At 30.5% G+C, this 10,272-nt stretch overlaps 1 protein-coding gene across 1 annotated transcript in view; it reads right to left on the bottom strand.

Moving 5' to 3' along the window:
* Positions 1-304: 304 nt before the first annotated feature.
* LOC143242276 (serine/threonine-protein kinase ATR-like) overlaps positions 305-10,272 on the bottom strand; it is a 45,386-nt gene continuing 35,418 nt past the window's right edge. Inside the window, exon 9 of the mRNA XM_076485642.1 lies at positions 305-2,469. The gene's annotated coding sequence lies outside the window, so the exon portion shown is untranslated. The remainder of the gene's footprint in view (positions 2,470-10,272) is intronic.

Raw genomic sequence — 10,272 nt, 5'->3', positions numbered from 1 at the left:
TGTATATGTATGGTAAGAACAAAATATATCTGTGGTAACCTGCTGCTGATATTACCAGCAAGCAGCAACAAGTTAATCCCAATCACATTATGTCAGGGTTTACAGAATGTCATCAAGACTGCATAGATTTCTTTGAAAACCTGACTGATAATTTCCATATTTTATATCCAAGAAGCTGCTGTAGTAGTGACATTTTCCAATATTAAGCTACAAGGTAGGTATCTAAAGGTTTTAAGTAAAGCTGTTGATAAACCTGGCAATTTTTATTAGAACTCATAATCAAGTATTCTTTATAAACATAATAAAGGAGAATCAGGATAAATTTAATGCATCACTTCTTAGCTTGCAGCCTGAGCTATTATAAAATTATTGTCAGAAAACAACAAAATTATAAACCCTGTCATTTTGAAACTCCTTTAAAGGTAATGAGCACATTGTTTTTTGTAACTTACAAGAGGGTAACAAATTGTAAATAATGGAAAAGTAATTAAAAGTTTTAATGACATTACAAAACCTAAAAAAATGATCAAATGTTTATACACTAATATTTTAGTATTATTAAAAGGATAAACAAGTTCTTGCTTTTCTGACCCTGATGTTATGCACAAGAAACACTTTTATAGGGGTATAAAACTGTTAATGCTGAGTTCCTTTAAATTTTTCACGAGTAAAAATTACTGAAGACAACGATTGTATGAAAAGTTAACAAATGTTTGAAAATATCTAGATATTATTACTTTTGACTAGAATTTTCATGATACCAAAACACTGGATTAACATCTCAACAGGACAAAAATCAAATACTATGATTACATAATGCACTAAACTCATACCTCACTAAAAACAAAATATACAACATGATCACTTCTGTTATGTTTTACCAGATAGGGATGATAATTAACACCTAAAGGCTATAATTACCTAATAAAGCAATGTAGTTAAACCCCACTATTTAATAAAGCATGTATCACAACCACTCAAAAAACATAGCTGATTATGACCAGAAAAAAAAATACATACCAGTAGTGTTAAAATGTGATAAAACATTGTACTGTAGCCAGCTGTGTTTTAATGTACAGAAAACCCACACAATGGCTCTCTATGGAGAGCATACGTCAGCTTCCACTTGATAAATCCACTACCACTGCTACATAGCCCATGAACACATTAGCAAATTTTTTATACGTACAGAATTTTTTCATCGTCTTGTGACTTCTAAAAATAACCCTCAAAGTTGATGATGAAAACATAATGATATGAGCTGTCTCAGATATATATTTTTTCAGCTTTACGAGATTCTAGATTGACCAAATGTTATTATTTTACATGAATAATAAATGTAAAAAGGTTCAATCATAAAGGAGAGATATTCTAATAAAATATAATAACTTTTAAATAGTTGTGTGAAAAAAAGAGAAAAATTACAAATAAACTTTAAGAATATAATATAACAAGTTAAAAACTTAAAATCTCCCTCTGAATGCATTAATTAATTTAAAAACTACATGTACTTTGGACTTCAAAGGTTTATTACATGCATTAATGATCTAATGATTTCATTCATATATAATTTCAGTCAGACAATACGGTGAGTGGATGGTAGATAATATTCTAGACATATCAGACAGAATGTGTTTGTTTTGTTATAGCAAAGCAACAACGGGCTATCTGCTGTGTCTACCAAAAGGAATCAAAACCCTGACTTTAACATTATAAATTCAAACACTAACCTCTGTTCTACTAGGGAACAGACAATGAACACTTGTATAACAGTTGTTATGGAGTGAATACCTTTTCTAAGTTAACATTTACAAACTTCATATTATAAAAAACTGTTGTAATAACAAACTACTTACATCAATAGTATTCCAACCACTACTGTAGTTGTTGTATGCCAGTGAGCCTTATAAGCTATTAAATGCAATGGTAGCCCACATCAAAATCTTATATCAAGGTTAAAATAGCCTTCTTGTTTTCAAATTATAAATTTCTCTAAAAACACGATTCCTAATTCTTTTAGCTTTTTTCACCTCAATCAAATACATTAAACTACTGAAGGTTTTTCAATGTGTGTAAATAATCATACTTAAATAATTTTAAACCTTTACACCACTATTATTTTCTAATGGGATTCAAAACATATAGTCTTCAAAAAAAGAAACGCAAAAGGCAGAATATAAGACATATTGTTAACAAGTTTATTCCGGGTAGTTCTGTGTGACATGTGTGAAACTTTGCACAGTCACTGCTGAACATCCAAAGTCTGCAAAGGCGAAGTCCGTAAGATTCCCTCGAATGTGCAAAAGGACTGTTGAAGCAGTAGACGTCGCAGTGGTGGTCCTATCCCGAAGGTGACGTAACCGGATGTAGTGATCCTGTGCGGGCGTGGTCACACGAGGTCTGCCAGATCGTGGGCGGTCACGAGTTGATCCATGTTGTTGGTGACGATTCCATAGCCTTGTGATGGTGCTATATTAATATAATAAAATAAATAAATTATATATTCAAACATCTAATACCGCCCTCTACATTCCGACACTCAGGTAGCTTTCGGTCAGTTACCTCTTTCTTTGTGAACCTGACGATGACCGAAGAAGGTCGAAACGTTGTTCGCTCTTCTATGTAAAATATTTTCTCAACCCAAACGAGCCGTTTTGCAGATCTCTCAAACAAATTTATTGATACGCATGCGTTTTGGCGAAAATCCGATGTTTTCCTCCGTTTTCAAAGTGCACAACTTTTATTGTCATTTTGGTCTGACAATCAGTGCCTTAACACGTGTAACATCACATACTCTGAGCTTGTAACGTTATTACATATATTTCTCTTTAAAATAACAAAAATATCCCTTTTGCCTTTCTTTTTTTTAAAGAGTATATTTATATATGGTGCCTTTGTTGTTAATATTTGCAATAATTTTATCAAGATACAAATAATAGTTGATACTATGGAATAAGAACCAGAATTTTATTTGATTAAGTAAGTGGTTCAAAAGTTGTATGAAGTTTAAAGTTAGGCAATTGAAAACAGATGTTTCATTTCAAAGAGAATAACTGATATTTACCAGTAAGACAGGAGCATTATGCAGTGAAAACAATATTTTATTGTTAAAAAAGGCTCCATTACCTACAAAGATTCATTAGAAATCCATCATCATATCATATTATTTACAATAGGAAAATAATTAAATGTTCAAAAAATACCTTTCAAAATTATGTGAGAGTGTAGATGTTATCTTGTGTAATCATAGATAACTCAAATGATAAAAATATTACACTTAAAATATTTTTAAAAATTATTTTATAAACTGCTATAGTTTATGACTGTATATATACATATATGAAGTATAGTCAGTATATACGTATTTTTTATCAAATTAGCACTAAAATGGTGAAAATGTTTTTATATTACATTTCTATAAAATGTGCAAATATTTGAAATTTACGTAATAACATTTTATTGTGAAAATTATTTGTATTTTATCCAAAAAAATCACAAGCATAAGCAAAATAAGTAACTGAACAATTTAAAAAATGTTTTCATCTTCAGTAATATTAGACCCTTTGGCTCCCTGTTAATGGCCAGTGATCCCACAAGAATATATATGTGTGTGTATGAAATTTCCAAGAATGCTTCAAATGAATGTCCTAAATGAGTTGTATTATATGCCACAACAGCAGTTTCTTTGATACTATATTATCAATCAAAGACAAAAGCTTTAAGAATTAACATTTTTCACTTAATCTGCTAAGTGTATTACGTCTATTATTAATACTCTTAGGTAACATTTGAGGACTTAACTGACACCTAATAAAATTCAATTTAGATGTTAGAAAATTGCTCATACTGACGTCCAAGCCCCTAATGGCACAGCGGTATGTCTGCAGACTCACACCACTAAAATCTGGGTTTCGATGCCCCTGGTGGACAGAGCACAGATAGCCCATTGTGCAGCTTTGTGCTTAATTCTAAACAAACAAACTGATGTCCAACAAATATTCGAAATTTTGAATAACTTACAAGTTATTGTGTCACAAAATATTGTGAACTCAGATAATAAATGAGCCATTTATCCCAGTCTCATACACACTTTGAAGAACTTTAAATTGTATTTGCAATAATTAACTTACAACTACCTCTACTACTAGTTTTGAGTTTGATCAGCATCCGACATTGAATTTTAGCTTTACACATTTCGTGGGTGTGAGCTAGTTCTAAAACTAATGCAATATCAAAATTACAGATTAAAATCATATTAATTACTTATCTTTTCTGTTCCCTTTGTTGTGAATTCTGAATGTATTTGTGTATAAAATTATATTTTAAAGCTATAGTTTTAGTTTTATTCAAAGAGAAAATATATGATAACTTTACATAAGGTAAGTAAGCTTATACAGTTTAAAGATGGGTTGAATTGATAACAAATCTTATTAAAAGTTTAACATGATAATGAATGTATAGTGTTTGGAAAAAGTTTTGTCATCATCAGGTTTAATAATATACCTATACACTGAAATGTATATTGTATGAAGCAAAGAGGTTGCATAACTTGAGATTGCTTAAAGCATAATAAAGTTATTTGGTTGATGCTCTGTTTATAGTTACTGTTTTTACTTTTTAATAAACACTTTATGATTTTATTAAGTTGCAGTGTTTGTAAACATATTTTTTAATATGTTCACCAAATAAAATACTGTCATCAAATTGTACAATTTTACTATTTAGTGAATATGGTAGGAAATTGCAAGATATTGTGATATTGTAAATATTTATTAAGTAATGTTCTAGAATGTTTATTTTGTTCAAATAATGAAGATAAATAAATTGTTTAACTAAAAATGGCAACTGTTAAAAAGATGAAAGCTGTCATGTGAAATTAAGGGTAATTTAAAAATTAGTGGAAAAAAAACAGAGTGAAAGAAAAAATTAAAAATGATATCACGTTAGAATAATGTTGTGGTTGAAAAAAATTAAGGAGTAAGCATGTGCTTTTCTTGTATGGGTTATAAAAGGTGTGGTACTAATGGGTTGAGTGTAATTGATCAGTTCAAGGAATTCAAGGAATTATTTTCCACAAAGTAGGGCACACAATTCTTATCTAATGAGATTATTAGGGATTTAGTAACAAAAAAAGAAGAGGAACATTATTTAATGTTGTCCTTTGCATAATTTTTGCTTCTTTCATAAGTACTCTTAACTGGTGGTAATAAATACAAACTGTAGATGTTTAAATCCTTAAACAGAACTAATTTACAAAAATTGTAAACTTGTTAAGCATTTTTAAGAAGAAACCCCCCACTAAAAAAGTAAGTTCTAATACAGAAAATCAAGATTTTCTAACTTGTTTACAATACCACTTGGATGGAAAGTACATAAGTTATAAAATATTTCTATTTAATGTTGTTTTTAAGCATTAAACACACAGAAAATACATTTTGTCATTTAAAACTTGACAGTCAGACATGTACAGATCATATATAAATTTGTAACTGTAAAAGGTGATGCATTTGGTTTGTTCTCTCAAAACATCTCAGTGATGGTATACTTAACATGTGATGAAACTTGTGGTTACCATGAAACACATTCATCTATTTAAAAAAACTGATACTGACACTCATAATGTATAAATATTAAAAACAGACTTATTTGTGAGCTTTCTGATATTTTAGTTATTAAACTTTCTATATTCCAGTTGGTAACAAAACATTTTGTTGTTATCCCATTTCACAGTGTCAGGATGGCATCTGCATAGTGCTTGATATTGGTGGTGTTGCACAGCATCATCCTTATCATACAGTTGAATGTTTCTGCAGAGTTGACTTGGCACCTGCTGAAATTGGTAAATCCATCTAGTATTAAAAATGCTGTCTTCTCTGTAAATCCTGTCTTCATTAGGATTTGGCAATAACCTTTACTGAGGTTGATCTTTGAAGAGAACCTGACCTTATAATTTCTAGGTTGTCCATAGTTTCAGAGTTGAACTTCATCACAAGATTCAGCTTTTGGAAATTTATTTAGAAACAGTTAACCTATCTCTAATTTTTGTGATTAAAACTGGTAAATGGTAGGCTAAATTTGAAGGCTTAACAATTCCAGCTTCCAACATTGCCTCAGCTTCCTGCTTTGTAAGGTACAGTGGAGCCATTAAACCATGAAATTGCTTAAGCCGCTGTAGCAAGTCTTGTCCCAGAATTTTTGATGTATTAAATCTACTACCTGGCTTTCTAAAGTTTCTCACACTCTCCTTGTCGTTGACACTGACATGACGAATATGAGCGAGGATTATCGCGGCTCACCACTAATTTAAGAAAGTGCAAAACGTGGCTTACAAATTTAATCCTGGCTTTATAACTTCAAGGAGATATTTAAAAGGATTTGCTTTAATTTGGGAAATAACTAGAATATATTACAGTAGAAATTGACCGTTAATCTACCTTATCCGCTCTGTATGCCAGCTTTATGGAGGCTGCCATTGTTACCGAATCACACCTCTCCATACATTAAACTTAATCCGCGGTAAATCCGTGAAAAAAGTGATCAATAATTAAAGTATTATTTTAAATTCGATAATCCAATATTTTTATGGAATTGTATAAATATTAGCCACACACCCAATAGACATCACTTCAGTTTCTGAGCTGTTGGCGACTTCGCTTTTCAGTCACAAAGGTTTAATCCGCGGACCTATTAAGCCGTGGTTAACAAGGTTGACTCCCAAATACTGCATCTTAACGGCACTCCACTGTATTTCATTGCATAAGGTATCTGAAAGGGCTTCACTTTAGCTGGATACCATGTTGTTGTGTTGCACAAGGCCTATCTTTTCCAAACACTATACATTCATTATCATGTTAAACTTTTAATAAGATTTGTTATCAGTTCAACCCATCTTTAAACTGTATAAGCTTACTTACCTTATGCAAAGTTATCATACATTTTCTCTTTGAATAAAATTTCTTTAGCTTTAAAATATAATTTTATACACAAATACATTCAGAATTCACAACAAAAGAAACTTTACAAAGCTATAAAAACAACCTATATTTTAACTTTATCAACACATGATAGTCTATGTGCTATATCCAAGTACATTTAAACTTTCTCAACAATTGTTATCATAGCAAGAATAGTTTCTCTTTCTTTCTTTTATGAAGAGGGGTCCAATTAGACTTCTAGTGGTTTAATTAAGTGTACATCACATTCATTGTTTTTATTATTTATACCTGTGTTACAAGTCATTAGTGATAAAATTAATTAGAAAGTCTATTATTATTAGTTCATATAGGTTGTAATGAACAATTTAAAATCTATATCTTTATTTCTACTAATGTGATCAATTGGAAAATAAAAACAAACATTTTAAACTTTAATTGAAATAAATTATTATATTTTGAAAGGAAAACCATGTCTACACCTCTATTCACATTTTAGTGTTTGCAAACATGAGTTTGTTTTCAATTCTTTTTGTCACTTGCATTTTTACTTATTTTGGATATCAACAGTACTAAAACACTTGTGACATTATAACTTTCAAACAATGAAAAACAGATTTTAAAGTAGGCATATGTTACAAGAGCTACAAGTGTCATAAATATAAGGGCTACAAATGATGTAAGAAATAATAACCATAATTTTTTTCAAAATTTTGGTTAAAATAAAGTTTTTTATTACCATTTAGATAAAAAAAGGTAATTTTTTCTAACTTCATTACCAAAATGTCTGGTGCAGACAGCCTAGTTGCTTTGCACCATGAAATGCCAAGCTAACCAACCAACAATGAAAATGTCTAAATCCCTCCACTGTGCATTATAAATTCAGAAAAATAATGCTAACTTTATTAAAAACAAATCTCCATAAAGTCTAGAATGCATGCACACTGTTAATTTCTGGATAAAAACCAAGGCCTGATAATTTACCAGGGAAACATTCAGTTGATGTTCATATTATTGTATTCATAAGTTAATGGCTGAATCTACACCTGACTGTTACAGATTCAAAATAAAGTAAATTCAAATAAATAATAATAAAGGTAATTAATAGACCAATCAAACAGATATTGAAACCTAATATTTATTTTCAATACTATTGACTGTTTTCCTAATTAAATGAATGGGGGGAAATGGAGGGAGGAGTTAAGACCCCACAGATAAAAACATTAAATGATACAGGTATTACTTTAAAAAAAGAAGAGCTAGAAGGGATGGGGTTTCAACTCCCTTGATCTCTACCTTAAATTAATGTCTATTTAAATATAATATTAAACAATATTATTATTAATCTCTGAAAAATGTGCATAAAGTTTACCCCGATGGATCCATTCACCTCACCTGCATTCTCTTATATAAAACTGAAGAATAAAGTTATTAACTACTAAAAATATGAATGACTGGACCACTTGGGTTCCTGCCCTAGATCTGCTCATGCTTATACAACCTTAAATAATAGTGATACAATTGTAATGTACAAACATTACACAGTGTTGAGAAAAAAAATCAAAATACAATAAATTTACACCTTATTATTAAAATAGCCAGAAAGCTGACAGTCAATGGTTCAAAATTGGTGCAGTGATAGATAGCTTCTGTAGCTTTGCAGTAACAATGACAGGAATAGTAAATTTAATGGAAATGGAAGTCGTAAAGCATCCCCACACCTGCCTCTTATGTAAGTTTGTACCTAACAAATATTTTGATCATCTGGATATTTGGAATAACTAGAAACATTAATTTCAATTAGTTTATTATTAACATGACAACTGATTCAATCATAATTTTGATTAATTGCTAAAATAATTATTACAAACACTTATTTTGATTGGTTAAATGATTCAGTTCTTCTGTAAGCAGATGCACGTTAACATCACATTAGTAAAGAAATCACAAGTTTTACTAATGAAGAAAATTAAACTTAAAATGAAAAACATTTTACAACATACAATACATAATGCAAGACATGAACCAGTAAATGTTGTTACTATTATATGGATGCAGGCAGTGTGTATGGGTGAGAAGTTTCACTGATCTCTCAGTTCCCACTAAAGTGAATACAAACAAGTTTGATCCATAGTTCACATCCCCACAAAGATAGAATACATTTAACTGCAAGAAATGTGAGGTGAAGAACATGTGAACTGCTTGCTCCAAACCTGAAAAGGAGAAGGCTAGGCCCAAATGAGGTTGAAAAGAAGAAAACTACCCAAATGAATGGGTTATTGAGAGGAGTTAAGAATGGATTTCCCCCACTGTCATGAGGAATCCTCCCTCTATTGTATCTTGTAGAATCAGTGGAGTGTGGTCTATGGACTGTGAATGAGCAGAAGCAAACATTATCTAGTTATTCATAGAGAGAAGAGCACAAATTATCATAGAGTGAAAAAAATTGAGGTTTGTCCAAACAAACAGGAAAGTCCTGAAATGGAAAACATGATATAGGGCAATGAAGTGGACACTGTGGGGAAGAATTTTAAATTGTGGATTATGAAGAGAAAATGGTTTAGCACATGATTAACAATTTTGAAAAATAAAATAATTATATGTTACTAGTAGTAATAATTGTAACTTACAAATAATCTAGGCTAAACATACCTAGTTAAATTACTAATAATGAACTAACAAAGCCATGAAATCTGTTGAGACCACAAAGTATGTAAGATTAATGTACTTGCAAAGTGATTAAATGTATCTAGTAATAACACAATTAATAATCAACATCTCATTTACAATTCATTTAAAATAACTTAGGTGAATAAAGACATATAAATATCTAACTTACCAAAATCCATACATTAATGACATGAAATACTCAATTCTCCCATGTGTAAATAAGAGTAAAGCCACACAAATGACATCTGAGTCACAACTACCATAGGTATATCAACCAGATTTGAAGTGTGGTAAAGTTTATCAACATGTACCGGTCCCCTGGTAGAACTGGTATCAACAGAAACAAAAGTATGAGAAGAGCAATTCTCTCCCAAAACAAACAACTTGGAAGCATGAAAAGTAGTGGAAAACTAAAACTCTTGAAATGGTGTGGAATATGACAGGCTAAAATAAAAAAGTGTTAAAAACAAAGAAAAACAGACTCCAAATGTCTTCTTATTGATTACATTCTTACTTAGAAACATTGTTTTACTGAAAAGAAGAAGAAATCAGTGGCTAAACCCATGAATCTAATTTCCTTAGAATTAGTCTGTATATAACGTTGAATTAAATTCCTGGAAAATCTTACCAGTAGCATGTTTAGCTATAATGGGAATTTCTATAGTCAATA

The sequence above is a fragment of the Tachypleus tridentatus genome, unplaced genomic scaffold (genome assembly GCF_004210375.1).
Source record: "Tachypleus tridentatus isolate NWPU-2018 unplaced genomic scaffold, ASM421037v1 Hic_cluster_2, whole genome shotgun sequence".
Classification (NCBI taxonomy): domain Eukaryota; kingdom Metazoa; phylum Arthropoda; class Merostomata; order Xiphosura; family Limulidae; genus Tachypleus; species Tachypleus tridentatus.
Note: the sequence above shows the minus strand (reverse complement) of the source record. Positions and strands in the feature narration are given on the sequence as shown.